We start from the raw sequence: 16,815 nt of genomic DNA, 5'->3' as shown, positions 1-16,815 counted from the left end.
GATGCAGGGGTGTAAAAAGGATTGGTTACGCATAATTTCTGAGAAAAACATCTGTACAAAGAATACCTTCTTTTCAAAAGTTGAAACTCAGCTATGAATAAAATAAAGTGGAAGACTATAAAACGAGTGGAGGGATTTTCCTGTGCAAATTTCAAATTCAACATTTCACGTCACAAAGAAATATAAGACATAATATGTATAAATGAAATGAAGCTGCAGATTGTTCTAGAGATATAGCTATTCCATACATTGCAGTATTCATTAAACTTTTAAAATAATGTTGTCATTATGGAAAGTTTCTCATATGTATATTGCTGTACATTAAAAATTACTTATCCATGGAAACAGAGTTTTCAAAGATTAGAAATGTCAGGGTTGCAAAATATTAAAATCACACCTGCAGCTTCCTTATCATGTCTGACCACACACAACCCAGATTCAATCAATAAGACTTAAAACATAAAAATGTAACCCATCAGGCCAAAAAAAGCTTTACAGACTAAGCCCTCCTTTGTAATGTATCAAAAATAAATTCAAAATTAAGTAAGCCACCAACTTCTCTCACAATTCTTTAATAATGAAGACTAAATGATTACTTTTGCCCACAATAACCTCAAAGCTCATGAGACTTGTTTTCAACCAGCATAATATTCCACTTAATTTAATTATGCATTCAATCACGTTATTAATAAGCCAAACACCTATTAAAATAATTAAATAAAACTTAAAAAAAGTCATAAAAGTGGCATACAATCTGAGCAGCTAAAAGCCTTGGTTGCAGATAAGACAACAAACACATACTATAATTAAACATACTGTGACTATCCTAGCTAGTAAAACAAAATAAAATGTAAACAGTCAGTGAAAGGTCTGGACTTTATACCTAATACTGAAAATAAAGACTGCGTTGTTTATTTGCCTCAAGAACAAGTTGCAGGTATATTTTTCTTTTCTCCAGGGTTACCTCCAGGTCACCTACAAAGGTTTGCAGTTTAACCTGCTCTGTAACAGACATTTTCATAAAACCAGAAAACATATAAACTACAAAGAACCAGAACTAAACCTTAGGAAGTATTGTTGTGGGTTGTAGTTGAAGACTGTTGGAGCAAGTACAAAGTGAAAATGGCAGTTAGCTAAAATCTTCTTGTAGCTTAATGCAGATTGCAGGGCCAATTACAACATAAGAACACCATGCAGCCAAAATGTTGTAGCTGAATGCAGCATGATAAAACACAAAAGCACTCCAATGAGTCCAATTCATCACTTCTGTCATCAAACACAAACCAGGTAACACTTGTAAAATGTAAGGACATTATTAAAACTATGTAGTAATAGTAATAACAAACTAAGCACTTCTGTCTCATCCCTCAGTGTTAATGATATTTCATCAGAGTTGAAAACTTGAAAGTAGTAAGTCCTCCTATATACAACAAAAACTTATCCCTTTATCCACACCAGTTCAAGTCATTATGTGTTTAACCCCCATGTATAAAAGGTTAACAAAATCATCCACATGTAACAAACATAAACAATCATAAATGATAGAAAACACTAAAGCAATGTACAAGTAAAAAAAGAATATATGATGACAGAGTCATTCTAGTTGTTTGCTTGCATGTAAAAACCTGTCTACCTCAAATTAAGGAAAAACACCCCCACAATGCAGCTCTTCCATAGCTCTCCTTTTAACTCGTGGTCAACCAGGTCGACATCAAAAAACTCAAACAAGTGTCCTGTGTTTGCTTGTATATGTTTATATAAGGCACATTGCTGGTCTTTTTACTTAATGTCTCTAAAAAAATAAAATAAAAAAGAAGACAGTCTTTATATTCAACCACATAGACTAGGCTCTGTGTAAAACACTTACAATGTTTAGGACATTGTAGCCTTCCGTATTTGTGAATATTTTTAAATTCCCCTTCTTTGATGAAAAATCAGTATTTGCATCTGACACACTTGGACATACCCCTCCTATTATTGGTTCTTATAGAAAATTTGCTGTATTTTCAATGTAATTCTTAAGGAACCAATCCCTCCTAAATATAATGCACGGGACAGTCCCCATCTTGTGTGTGTTGATGCTGCCAGCATCAAACATTTTCCAGTTTTTACATAAAATATCACAAATAAGGTTGGCTTCACTGTTGTAATAAATAATGCATCCCAGCTTGTCATGTTACTCAGTTTTAGGTTAAGAGACATATTAGTTGCAATACCTCCATTAAGACTATTTCCTAATAGGGTGTATAAACCATCTTGGCCCTTTGGTCATTAACCACAACAAAAATCTTAAGAAAAACCTCAGGGTAAACCCTATTGGTTAACTTCATTTTAAAACATTACACTCAGTGTTAAAAATATCAGTAGCTGAAATCATACAGGCCAACCTGACTAGTTGTCCTTTAACCAGTACCTTCTTTTGGCATATGAGCTGACAGCTGTTGAAATATAAAAGGGAATTAGAATACATTGGTTTCTTGTAAATGGTTGATGTAAACTGCCCATTGTCTATGCCTTTTCTAAGTTCAACATCTAAATAATGAAGAAAACTATTGGATTTAACCAAAGTAAACTTCAAAAAAATCAGTGATACCGTTAACACAGCAAAAACATTCCAAAAGTCTACTTTCAGTGTCCTTCCAAAAATGACAATGTTGTCTAGGTATTAACCATATACCACCCAACCATGCTCATAACCAGACTGAAACACAAAATTGTGCTCCTTGTATGCCATCATCATGTTGACAAAAATTGGGCAGAAGCTGCCACCATCACCACTCCTGTATTTTCTTTATGAAATCAGTCCTTAAATAAAATGTAATTGTCTAAGATGAGTTCCATAAGGGTACCTATAAATAAATAAGAGTAATGGCAGAAGGAGATGACCGCAAAAGGCAATGTAGTCCACAAAAATAGCGTATAAAAACCTTTAATCACCGCTTTCATCAACTGACTTCCTCAGAATACATCCACAGTAAAAAAAACACACCCTTAAATACACATTCAAATTAATTAATAACAATCAATTGTCAATTAAAAATTATATTGAAGTACTAAACAAAATCAATTTAAAAAGAAAGACAAGTCATAATGTTTGTCAATACATAACTTTAGATATTTTAAAAAACATTTTACATTTATTGTTTCGTTTAAACCTGGTGGTTTGTCTGCAGTTAATTTAATCTGCCATAATGTCTCCCTTTGTTCAAGATAATTCTTGAAGTCACCAGCCCTCAAATCTTGTTTGCAAACCTCTACAACTGAAAATACAAATTTTTTAAAATTTGAACAAATGGTGGAATGTTTAAACAAGGCATTATTATGATCTTTTTTCTTAATGTTGTATATGTGTTCTTTAATGCGTGTCCCCAAGCTCCTGGTGGTCATACCCACATAGAACGCAGGACACGCAGTACATAGGGCAATGTAAACAATGCCAGACGTGTTGCAGGTGATATATCCTGGAACCTCCAAAGTTTTATCTACAGTAATAACAGAGATAAAAGGACCTGTCGAAATATATCTACAGATTTTGCAATTATAGCAACAAAACATACCCTTTTTAGCAGTGTTAACATTGTTAATGGAGACATTATTATATTCAAGTAGTTTTTTAATATTGTGATTATTGCGAAAAATAAAATTCGTTTTTTTACCAACCACTTCAACTATATCTTGATTTCCTTGAATAATTCTCCAATTTCTTTCTAAGGCAGCTTTGATACGACTAGTATCAGTGTTCATTGCCAAAGAACACACTAGTCCAGTATCAACAGTATTTAACTTTAAATTGAAATTAAAGTTAACAATATCCGTATCTGAATTGTTCAAAATAGCCGGATAGTGTGTAAGATGTTTGTCAAGAATTTAATTTCCACTATCTGCCACTAAATTCTCCTCATATCCCCTATTGTCTTGGATGATTACTTTGGTAGTGCAAGTAGCCATTCGTAAAAGTTTGTTTTCTAAAGATTTTACTATGAAATCTTTTGTCATACTCATCCCACCAAAAACAAACATCTAAAAAGTTGATACTTAATCCACTATTACCTTTAGTAAATTTTAAGTAATTAGATGATAAATTAATATCACTGAAGAATGCTTCTACTATATTATCATCACCTTCCATTATAAAGACTAAATCATCAATAAATCTGGAATAAAATACAATATTAAATTTTTTGCTTAGAAGAGGCATATTTTCAACTTCCCACCATGCCATCACAGTATTGGCATAAGCTGGGGCAGCTGGGGAACCCATAGCTACCCCTCTAATTTGTTGGAAATATTGATTTTTAAACAGGAAAAAATTATTTTCTAAGACAATTTCCAACAAACTACAAATAGTTGATATTGCGCTACTAGAAAAAGTATTTTTCTTTGTTAAAAAACAACGTACAGCCTCTATACCTTCATCATGGGGTATACATGCATACAGTGATACAACATCCAAAGTAAAAATAATATGTTTCTTGGAGTCAAAAATATCTTTTTCTTGAAAATTCCTGAGTTTTTCTAAGAAATGCCAGGAGTCTTTAATATAAGATGAACAATCAGTTAATAATGGCCCCAAAAAAGCATCTAACACCAGGGAAATTCCCTCAGTAATAGAATGAGGTGCAGACGCAATGGGACGAAAAGGAGGGTTAACCAACTGTTTATGTGTCTTAGGTATTCCGAAAATAACCCCTATTTTAGGGTATTCAACCACACAAAAATTGTATAATTCATTGCTAATGTCTCCTGACATTAATGCTTCATAAAGATGATAATTAATAAACCGAAAGGCTTTGTAAATATCTGCTAATGTCACTTCTTTGTATTCATTTAAATTTTCCAAAATGTTTAACATGTTTGCATGATAAGTCTCCTGTTCCATAATAACAATATTTGAGCCCTTATTGCTTTTCATGAATCTATACTGTCCTGTTAAGCTTCTAAGTTCTTCCAATGCTTTCCTTTCAAGCCTGGTAAGATTATCCTTAAAATATTTTTTAGTATTAAACAGTTTGCCAATATCAGCGATACAAAGTTCCTCAAAAACTTTAATTGTATGATGTAGTTTTGGAGTATAACAAGATGGTTTAATAAAACCACTGTTAGTAGATGGTAACTCATGCAATAAGTATGTCAAATTAAGCTTTCTTGTGTATTTCTTAATGTCTACAATTGTTCTACTATAGCTAGCCCTGTTACAGGGTACAAAATTCAAACCATGTTTCAGCAAATTAATTTCATTATCACTAAATGTATGCTTAGATAAATTTATTACATTAAAGCAGTCACTAGTATCCATTAAATTTCGTCCTCTGACGAGTTCGACCCCAAAAAAGTCCTACTGCGAGTTAAAACTGTACTTTTACTGGCATTACTATGATTATTACCCAAAGTTTTTTTGTTTAATGTAGACTCCTTGTTCACATTGTTAGGTCTGATGTTACTGATATTCTCTTTCCTTTTACTACGTGCACCTTCCTCATTGTTAGCCCCAGTTGGCTCATTTTCTAACACAATATTACCCTGACCATTATCGAACACATCCCTTTGCAAGGTGTTAGACATTAAACATTCAACATTATCGTCCCTTTCAGGGTAAGAAACAGTAGCAGCATTATGATTTACAGTTGAAACAGAAGCTCTCACACCATTAGCACGTTTATCAAAAACAAAACTTGTTTGTTTTTTGTAATTGTTGTCATGTACATTAAAGGCGCGCACATTAACAGCAAAATTATCATAAGCTTTTTTGTTCTTATACACAGCAATGTCACGGTTTATTTTTTGTTGTTTTCTATTAGTTACATCAACTGAATGCTGTTGCACCTCTTTCGTGACTCGTTGAAAAAATGTCCGATAATTTTCTTCATTAGAGACCTCCCTTAGCCGTTTTTCAATGTCTATAATTTCGGTTCTCAAATGACCCATCTTTTGTCTATTGTTTTCTATTAATAGCTTTAAAAAGCTTAGACCAGCGTCGTTAAAAAAGGCGACCAAAGTATTGAACATAGTACTGCCCAAACTAACGCCGTTTGGGCATTTAAAAAATCTTAAACCTTTCGGCACAATGCCGAGTTCAATACAATAATTAAAATAACAGTTCTCTAAATGTAGCGATCTATACCTTTTCAGTAGCTTTGTTAAGTTTTCTTGTTCGCCACTAGGTATTTCTTGATTAAATTGCTCAGAACATTGTCGTGAAGAGAGGAATGGATTTTCTTCCTGATTTAGTAAATGCTGGCAGCCCATCAGTTTGTTATCACGAGCGGAAAAAGGCAAACGTCTCTTTGCTTCACGTTCGTGCTGTACTACTCGAGTCTGGGCGGGACTGCCTAAGTCAATCACCGTTTCTAATTCCTGTTCAAACCCTACGGGGCTAGAAACCTGGATAGCATTATCGGATCCATTTGACCTGGCCAACAAAGTCTTTTAGGATCCTTGAATATCAATCAAAGTGGCCAGAAGCAAGCTGTTCAGCTTATCAGTCCCAGACGATGGTGTCGGATGAACAGTCATGTTTAGCAAAGATTCATCAGCCACCTCTGCCATGGTGGCTATATGAGACAACAAAAATGAAAAGGTAGCCAAAAAACAAATAAATAAGAGTAATGGCAGAAGGAGATGACCGCAAAAGGCAATGTAGTCCACAAAAATAGCGTATAAAAACCTTTAATCACCGCTTTCATCAACTGACTTCCTCAGAATACATCCACAGTAAAAAATCACACCCTTCAATACACATTCAAATTAATTAGTAACAATCAATTGTCAATTAAAAATTATATTGAAGTACTAAACAAAATCAATTTAAAAAGAAAGACAAGTCATAATGTTTGTCAATACATAACTTGCGATATTTTAAAAAACATTTTACATTTATTGTTTTGTTTAAACCTGGTGGTTTGTCTGCAGTTAATTTAATCTGCCATAATGTCTCCCTTTGTTCAAGATAATTCTTGAAGTCACCAGCCCTCAAATCTTGTTTGCAAACCTCTACAACTGAAAATACAAATTTTTTAAAATTTGAACAAATGGTGGAATGTTTAAACAAGGCATTATTATGATCTTTTTTCTTAATGTTGTATATGTGTTCTTTAATGCGTGTCCCCAAGCTCCTGGTGGTCATACCCACATAGAACGCAGGACACGCAGTACATTGGGCAATGTAAACAACGCCAGACGTGTTGCAGGTGATATATCCTGGAACCTCCAAAGTTTTATCTACAGTAATAACAGAGATAAAAGGACCTGTCGAAATATATCTACAGATTTTGCAATTATAGCAACAAAACATACCCTTTTTAGCAGTGTTAACATTGTTAATGGAGACATTATTATATTCAAGTAGTTTTTTAATATTGTGATTATTGCGAAAAATAAAATTTGGTTTTTTACCAACCACTTCAACTATATCTTGATTTCCTTGAATAATTCTCCAATTTCTTTCTAAGGCAGCTTTGATACGACTAGTATCAGTGTTCATTGCCAAAGAACACACTAGTCCAGTATCAACAGTATTTAACTTTAAATTGAAATTAAAGTTAACAATATCCGTATCTGAATTGTTCAAAATAGCCGGATAGTGTGTAAGATGTTTGTCAAGAATTTCATTTCCACTATCTGCCACTAAATAATGGTCAATAACCATAACAAAAATCTTAAGAAAAACCTCAGGGTAAACCCTGTTGGTTAACTTCATTTTAAAACATTACACTCAGTGTTAAAAATATCAGTAGCTGAAATCATACAGGCCAACCTGACTAGTTGTCCTTTAACCAGTACCTTCTTTTGGCATATGAGCTGACAGCTGTTGAAATATAAAAGGGAATTAGAATACGTTGGTTTCTTGTAAATGGTTGATGTAAACTGCCCATTGTCTATGCCTTTTCTAAGTTCAACATCTAAATAATGAAAAAAACTATTGGATTTAACCAAAGTAAACTTCAAAAAAATCAGTGATACCGTTAACACAGTGAAAACATTCCAAAAGTCTACTTTCAGTGTCCTTCCAAAAATGACAATGTTGTCAAGGTATTAACCATATACCACCCAACCATGCTCATAACCAGACTGAAACACAAAATTGTGCTCCTTGTATGCCATCATCATGTTGACAAAAATTGGGCAGAAGCTGCCACCATCACCACTCCTGTATTTTCTTTATGAAATCAGTCCTTAAATAAAATGTAATTGTCTAAGATGAGTTCCATACGGGTACCTATAAACTCTAAAATAATCTTGGAACCATACCACACCAAGATTGTGGGTTATAGACAAAAGTAAGTCTTTAATGTCTATTGTTATAAAAAATAAGATCATTATCAAACAAATGATCCTCCACACAACTCAAAAAATCCCAAGAATCTTTAAAAATGTGTTTCTCCAGTTTCAAAATGTTTTTAAGTTTAAGGTTTACATATTTAACAATGCTACCAGTCTTGGAGCCTTTTGTGTCCACAGTAGGGTTCATAGGAGTGTCAAAATCACTTTTGTATATTTTGTGTATCCCAAACATAATAGGAATATGACGGTAATCAATCCTACGATATTTATAATCTGTAACAGAGATGTGTCTGTCAATCAATAAGTCATACTAAACAATAAATTTTAGAATATGCAATGTTCAAATAATTTCTCGAAATCTCAGTATATTGCTCAGATTGTAAAAACCCCTCCATTTTACAACTGGAATCAAAAGTGTTTATAACAACTAATCCCTCACCTTTATCAGATTTCATTTACCTGACAGCTCTATTACTTTGAATTGTGTTCAACAACTTCATTTCTTTATCACTCAGGTTTGATGTCGCTTTCCTATGGACCTGCCTAATACCACCTCACATATTTTTTCAAACAAAGCTATAGCTTGATGTAAAGGTGGGTTATATAAACTAGATCTTCTAATAGCATGACTATTCATGTCAAAACTAGTTTAGTAAATAAATAACAAAAAAATGTATTGTCCTAGTATATACTTTCAAATAAATTAAAGTCTGAGGTAAATTAGTAGCTCATCATGGTATGAATGTCATCCCTTTCTCAAAGAGGTCCAACTGTTCACTGGTGATCTCAACAGAACTAAAACTGTAAACCTTAAAATCCCCTTTAGGTTAGTCACAATATGGTCTCTTTACTCCAGGACTGACAGACATTTTATTGTGTGCATTCTAAACTCGCTTTTCTAAAATGACCTGTAAGTGCTCATAGATATGTTGCTTAATGTTTCATATTGTTCTTCCCACATACAATCAATTGCAAAGAATGTAATGGATGCCATAACCAAAAGGAAATTAATTATAAATGCAATGTTTAGAATTGCCACAATCCATCCATTCATAAACAGAAGTAACATTAGGTGAAGTGCTCTTGAATCTACACCAGGAACAATGCCCATATATAAAAATTTCCTTTATACCTTCTGTTTGCATTTGAACTGACTGATCATACATGAAATAAATCCTTAACACTCTACATCTTTGTATAATGAAGATTAGGCTCTGTACCCAAATTAATTGAGATCTCAGTTTTACCTTGAAGGATCTTCTAGTTATCATCAGTAACCTTACAAATACAAGATCAGTCGACACTACAAGTCATACCCACACTAGAGTGTATAAATATTATAACATCATTTTTATGGAACCTCTCACAAAACACAACGGGTTTAAACCTTACTGTCCTCTATCGTACCTACTCAAAATTTTCAGCCACATACATTTTTAGTAACCCCTTATTAAATGGTAAATCTTCAGTTTATTTATTTTAAGAATATACTCATGGTTATCTGAGGTCATTATAGATAAGTAAATAAGCAGCTTTTTGACAAAATAAGGGATGGAGCATATTGTAGTACTGGTAACTATCTATGTAAATTTTCTTCTATGCACACTTTTCCCAAGTGCATTTTTCTTTTATAATGTCTTATAAATTTCTGCAGCTGAGCTATTAAGTTAGTTGCCCTTGAGTCAAAATGCATTCTCAGTGTTTCTTTGGGTAGGCCTTATGGAGTTTTCATGGCATATTATGGAAATAGATTGCCAGGCCATTCTTCTGCACAGATACTGGTGTTGCCCAGTTGTTCCCTAACTGGGTTTCAGACTCAGGACTACTAGTTGGTAATCCTGCACTTTATCCTCTAAACTATCAGTCAGTTCAACAACTGAACTACCAATAGTTTATTTAGAGCGATTTGTAGTAAACTTACATTTCTGTGCTAGTGTTGTTAAAATACACAAAATTAACAACTTCTCTGTGAACTTTGCCAGGTAAGCCTATATATTTAGAAATGCATTCCTTATAAATAGAATTAAGCAAACACTCCCTACTCCACACAAAAAGAAATACATTTTCAAAACTAAGGACCCTAAAACACCAACAACCACTCTAAAATTCTATCTGAAGTATTTATCTCCAAACAGTAACAAATACTGTTAGAACAAAGTCCAAAATGCATTATAAACTATGTGAATCAATACAAAAACTTCATTTTTAGATAATGTTCAAATAATCTGTGAATAATGAATCAATAATGTGTATTTGTCAATTAAACAATCTTTTATTTATTTATTTATTTATTTTTTTACAGCAAATTTAGTGGAAGTAAAGACAAATTAAGGTATTTTCCCAGAGAAATTGTTTCAAATTTTGCATAATATACATGACAAATTGCTCTGATTTTGAGAATGAAACACTGGATCTAAATGGGTATGGGTTCGAAAACATGTGTCCCTAAGTTATACCAACATTATTTAAATTATATGTTTAGAAACATGGAAAAACTTAAATAATGTCTTGCTAATACTCACATTAACCACTACTTATTCTAGGGTACTACCTACTATCCTATAAGCAATCTATACGCAAGAAGAAATTTCTTGGTATGTATTAACATTACTTAAATACAAAATATTTTCAAATGGCATTAATCAGAAGCCATCAACATTAATACTGCACCCATGTCTGCTATCTACCATAATTTATAGCCAATCATGATTCACTGTAAAGATGGTCTTTTCAGTGCAGTTAAAAAAATTCTGTTAAAAGATTCCTTCAGCAGCTATGATGCTTTTCCTAAGAAAATATCTTGAAGACGTGGACAGTCTGAAGTTGGGGTAATATAAAAGTACTGAGTTTTAAGAAAATGTGTTAATAGATTCATAGGTTCATACTAGGCTATCTGCCCTAGGGCATTTATAAGCCTAGCCAGAGTGTGTTTGGCTTTCGCCACCCATTTTAAATTAATTTTGCTATGCCCTTTTTCGAGGTTAGTATACTGTGCCTCTGTCTAACAGTGACACAGAAGTGATACCCGGGGTAAACCTACAATCTCCCATACACTCATCAAGATTCCTCTTGAAGAGAGTCAATGAAGGACTCTGCCTAGCCTGGACTGGGATTTTATTCCAGAGTGAAGGGAGCCTCTGGGTTATGAATCTGTCCCTCCAGCATGTCCTATTTATTTCAGTGCTGAGGTTAAAGTCTCTCAAGTGCATAGCTCGATGTGATTTGGATTTTCTGAGGTGCAGCATGTCCATTAATTCCAGGTTGGACATGGCTTTATACGTCAGGCACAGATTGCCTCTGAGCAGGTGGTATGCCACTGAGTAGAGCTGGAGTTTCTTTAACCGGGCAGTATATGGCATCTGTTTGAGCCCTTTGATCCTCTTGGTGAGGTACTTTTGGGGTCTTTCCAGTTGCTGCATGTGTCTGGTAAGGTATATCCCAAAAGGGGCATTGTACTCAATTATGGGCCTGATGAGGGATGAGTATAGAGGCACGATGACCTCCCCTGATCTAGATGTGAATCCCTTCATGATTAGGTGGGCTATATAAAATGTTTTTCTAACCACTTTGGCCACGTGGTTGTCAAATGAGAGATTGCTATCAACTTGGGTCCCCAGGTCCCTAATTACTTCTTCTGTACTTAATGGATTACCACCTATGTGGTAATTTGTGGGCACTTTGTTTTTGCCAAAGGGGATGACTATACACTTTTTGGCATTTAGCTTGAGGCCATGGCTCTGGCACCAGTTGTCTGTTTCTATGAGGCCCTTTTGGAGGATGCTTGTGTCGGCTGGAGAGTCGATTATGATGCCCAGTTTGCAGTCATCTGCGAACTCGATCAGCCACAGTCCTTCCGTGTTTGCCTGTACCTCCAAGAAATATATACTGAACAAGAGCGGTCCCAGGACTGAGCCTTGTGGGACACCACTTGTAACTGGTTTGGAGTCTGACATGGCTCCAGCAATTCTAACCATGTGGGTTCATATTTAAGCTGGTGAGCCTATCTAAAATGCCCGAGTGGGATATTGTATCGAAGGCTTTTGCGAGGTCCAGGTAGGCTGTGTGGTCCACCTTCCCCTCATCAATGGCCTTGGTGACTGTTTCAAAGAAATCAACCAGGTTAAAGAGGCAGGATCTGCCCTTAACAAAGCCAAACTGGGTAGGATCCAGTGTCTGTAGGTCCCCAATATCTTTATTTATGAGGTCCATGATGATCCTTTCCATAGCTTTGCAGACCAAGCTAGTCAGGCTTATGGGGCGATAGTTTCCAGGATCCGTTGAGGCACCACCTTTGTGGAGAGGGACCACTGTTGCTGTACGCCACTCTTTGGGTACATATCCTGTACTAAGGCTGAGACTGAACAGTAGTTTTATGTTTGGGTTTAGCTCTTCCTAGAGTTCATGTAGGATGCAGCCCGGGACACCGTCTGGTCCCATTGATGCTGTGTTTTTTGCTTTGGAGAGGGCTCTTACCTGAGCATCTGAGATGTCAGGGGGGCAGCACTCTGCTGGGATAGATATTTGCCCTTTTGGTGGGGAGGGGGGGAGTTTGGGCTGAGCCTGTCAGCTAGGATGTTGGCAATGTCTGTGGGTTCGGTGTATTTTTTGTCATTTTGTACTAATTCTGATCATATCTGGGAATTCCCACCCAGGTTCCTAACATAACTAAAGAAAGCTTTGTGATCATCCTTAGTGTCCTGTGCAATTTTTCTCTTGAAGCTGGCCTTAGATGATTTTATGAGTGCCCATAGTTTTTTGCTAATACTGATCAGAGATGCCTTCCCTTTTTGGGATTTTGCTCTATCATGTAGTAGCTTCCTCCTTCTATTGTATAGTTTGTTTATGGCAGGGGTCTACCAGACAGGACGTCTGCCTTTGGAGGATTGGATCTTGGTTTTATTTGGGATTCCATGATCCATGCATTCCTGAAGGTGTTCATAGAATGCATTTATAAAGGATTCTGCGGTCTGGGCCGTATTTTCCACAGGCCCAGGGACTTTGAAGGATTCCACCTCAGTTTTGAGGAGTGTGAAATTTGCTTTAGAGAAGTTTTTCACTGTGGTTTTCTGGGGAGAGGTGGGGTTGGGATGTGAATATCCAGTGAGATTAGTTTATGGTCTGATCTTACCAGTGAGGGATACACTTCTGGTCTGGAGCATAGAGTCCCCATGTTGGTGATGATCAGGTCCAGTATGTTTTCCCCTCTTGTGGGAGTGGTAACAAGTTGTTCCATAGCATTTGAGTTTATAAATTCTAGGAACCTTTGGGCTAGGGTGTTGGAGCTAGAGTAATGCTCCCAGTCTATGTTTGGGTAGCTGAAGTCACCCAATATAATGGTGTTTGGAGAGACCTTCATATTTTCCAGTGTTCTCAGGAAGGCCGAGTGGGGTTCCTGGGTTTGGGAGGGTGGTCTGTAGCAGGCTATAAACTGGAAGGCAGTTTTACCCACTGTTAGTTGCACATGGATAGTCTCTGATGCTTCATGCTGTGCCACCAACCTGGAGGTGTGGGTATCTTTGACGAATATTGATACTCCCCCTCCTTTTGTGGTTTGGTCCAAGTTTTGGGGCCAAAAAGCATGGAAGAAGGTATAACCTGGTAGTGCTGGGGTGCTCTCGGGAGCCTTGAACCAGGTTTCTGTTACTGCATGTTCTCGATGCTAAGGAGAGTTTTGAGTGCGTGCATCTTGAGGTTTAGACTTCTGGCATTGAGTAGCATTACTCTTAGTTTCTTATCCCTTGTGATACCTATGGAGGTGGGTTTGTCTTTTGAGCCTTGCCTAAAAAAGGCACTATGGGGGTAGCAAGAGCCTTTGCCAATATCCGAAAGCCGAGGGGTGACAGGTGCAAGCCGTTCCTAGTGAAGCATCGTGGCTTGTCGAGTATGTCATCCCAGGCTGACAGGCATTGGATCCCCTTTGAATGACACCAATACTTAAGCCAGTTGTTGAAATTGATCATCTTGTCTTCATATTGTGGCATCATTCTTCGTGAAGGTAAGATGCTACTGAAGGTCAGGGTCATACCGGCCTGGGCTACATACTCAGAGAGCTCCTCTATGTCTCTTTTCATGTAGTCCAGATAGGTACGTCTCAGGTCATTCACACCAGCATGGACAATGACTGAGTCATATTTGTACTTGCCTTGGAGTGACCTGAGTGCGTGTGTTATGTGGCGGATCCTAGCGCCCGACAGGCAGCTCACCGTGACCTTCTCCTTGTTCAGCCTGGTGAGCGGGACGTCAGTGTGCCTGACGATAGAGTCATCTATTACAAGTGTATCAGGTGTGTTGTTTAGCCTTAAGGGTTGTGACTGTTCGGCACACTGGCTTTGTGAGCTATGTGTTGCACGTGCTTTGTTTTGGGGTACTGGTTGCTTGGGTGTCTGCTTTGGAGGTCTCTGCTGCTTAGGCAGATTTTTATTTAGAGCCTCCAAGTATGTTTTTGTGTGTTTATGTGTTTGGTTTGCTGTCGTGGTAGGTTTATGTGAGACTGGAATTGTAGTGAGTGTGGTTTCCTTCTCCTCCTGACTGGTTATGCCAGTACTGAGTTGAGAGAGCTTAGCCTCCAATATGGCTATATGGTTGCATCTCTCACATGTGTTGGAATTTGTTGGGAGGAGGAGAGGGTTGTCTGTGTACATGAGGCAGTTGTAACATTGCCACAAGATTCCCACATTCACCAGCTGGACCGAAGAGGAGATTGACAACTGACCTTTGGACATGCTAGAATAGTATTCGGAATTCCTTTATAATTGAAAAAAAGGGCCAATGGGGATCAAGGTACTCAAGGGGAGTTTGTGAGGGTGTAGTGCTTTTAATTTTTTAGTGCTGACTTAGTGAGCAAGTGCCAGGTAACTTAAATGCAATGTGTTACAGGTAAGTTAAATGCAAAAACGACAAACAGTAACTTTCTTTCAAGTGAAACAAGGAAACAAGTACAGTAAGCAATGCAGATATCACTAGGGATCCACAGAAGCGTGGAAAAGCCGTGTTTTAGGTGGGATTAGCATTTCAGGGAAATAACAAGCAAACAAACAACAAGCATACAAACAAAGCTAGATTCAGCAGGCCTGGATCTAGGCTATGCTACAGCAAACAAGGTGTACCAATTTCAGTAAGAAACAGCTCAAATATGCAGGCACTATAAGCCTTTAACCAGAAATTCCCAGCTCAGAAGGGCAGAGTCCAGCCTCTCCTCCCACAAGAGTGCAGACCACGAACCTTCTTAATGTAAAATAACTGGCCTGAAGCCCAAGTGCTTAAACCAGAACTAATACACTTTTAGAATAACAGACACTGAGCCCTCAATCAGCTGTTCCCAACTTAGAAGGATGTAAGCTACCTGTCCTGCCACCACAGTGCAGGCCACAAACCTTCCTAATGTAAAACAACTGGTCTGAAGCCCAAGTGCTTAATCCAAGACTGAATGATGGCTGTACATTTTTAATCAAGTTACTACCAAGCAGTAATAAATACAATGAATACTTTAAAGAATGCCTGGATTAGTGCTCAAGTTATACAAACAAAGCTAGATTCAGCATAGTCTATGCTAACAAAGGTGTACCAATTTCACAGTTCAAATATGCAGGCACTATAAGCCTTTAACCAGAATTTCCCAGCTCAAAGGCAGATTCCAGCCTCCCACAAGAGTGTAGACCACGAACCTCTTAATGTAAAATAACTGGCCTGAAGCCCAAGTGAACCAGAATTAATACACTTTTAGAATAACGGACACTAGTTCCCAACTTAGAAGGATGTAAGCTACCTGTTCTGCCACTACAGTGCAGACCACAAACCTTCTTAATGTAAAACAACTGGTCTGAAGGCCAAGTGCTTAAACTAAAAGGCTTAGAATGAGTTAGACCAAGCAGTAATAAATACAATTGAGTACTTTTAAGATGACGCAAAAGCAAATTAAAGTAGGAAGAAACACAAATACAGTAAAAGCAGATAAATTTATTTTTTTTTTTAGTGGACAGAGAGAAAGGAAAGAGAGAAAGGAGTAGCAGAAACTAAGCTGATTGGCCTTCTCAAATGTTATCCCTGTACTGAGTAGAATGAGGTAATGACACTAGACTGGGAGGAGGGTCCCAGATCAAATTTACACTAGGGGCGGGCAACTGCAAAGCCACCAACTATACAACCAACACACAGCCTCCACAAACACTAGGCCCAAATACAAGCCTGAATATGGAAATGCTACAAATATCCCCACTACTTAGAACAAACTGCAGAAATGTTTCTCACAGCTGAAAAGCAGGAGTGAGCCTTTAAATGAAAGTTTTAAACAGCTAAAGGAGCCTCTAGAAAAAAGAGTTTAACTGCAACAAGTTATCAGAAACAAACAACCCAACAGATGCGTAATAAAAGTGGACACTTTCCAGTTAATACCTCACACACAGTGAAACTAGCTAGAAAAATACAGAGTACACAAAGTGCTATAAATAACAAAGAAATAAAGAACAAAATAAACAAAAAACAGGATACTTAACGTTATATATTATAGCTCCGAGTTTCCTCAGTGTCCTTCCTTCG

General features: G+C 36.8%; 1 protein-coding gene across 1 annotated transcript in view; it reads right to left on the bottom strand.

Annotated features, from left to right (window-relative positions):
• VIPR1 (vasoactive intestinal peptide receptor 1) overlaps positions 1-16,815 on the bottom strand; it is a 2,416,152-nt gene that overhangs the window by 1,196,075 nt on the left and 1,203,262 nt on the right. The window lies entirely within an intron of this gene.

This window comes from Protopterus annectens, chromosome 3.part0, assembly GCF_019279795.1.
Source record: "Protopterus annectens isolate FY-2018-M chromosome 3.part0, PAN1.0, whole genome shotgun sequence".
NCBI classification, from domain to species: domain Eukaryota; kingdom Metazoa; phylum Chordata; order Ceratodontiformes; family Protopteridae; genus Protopterus; species Protopterus annectens.
This window is presented reverse-complemented; position numbering and strand designations above follow the sequence as displayed.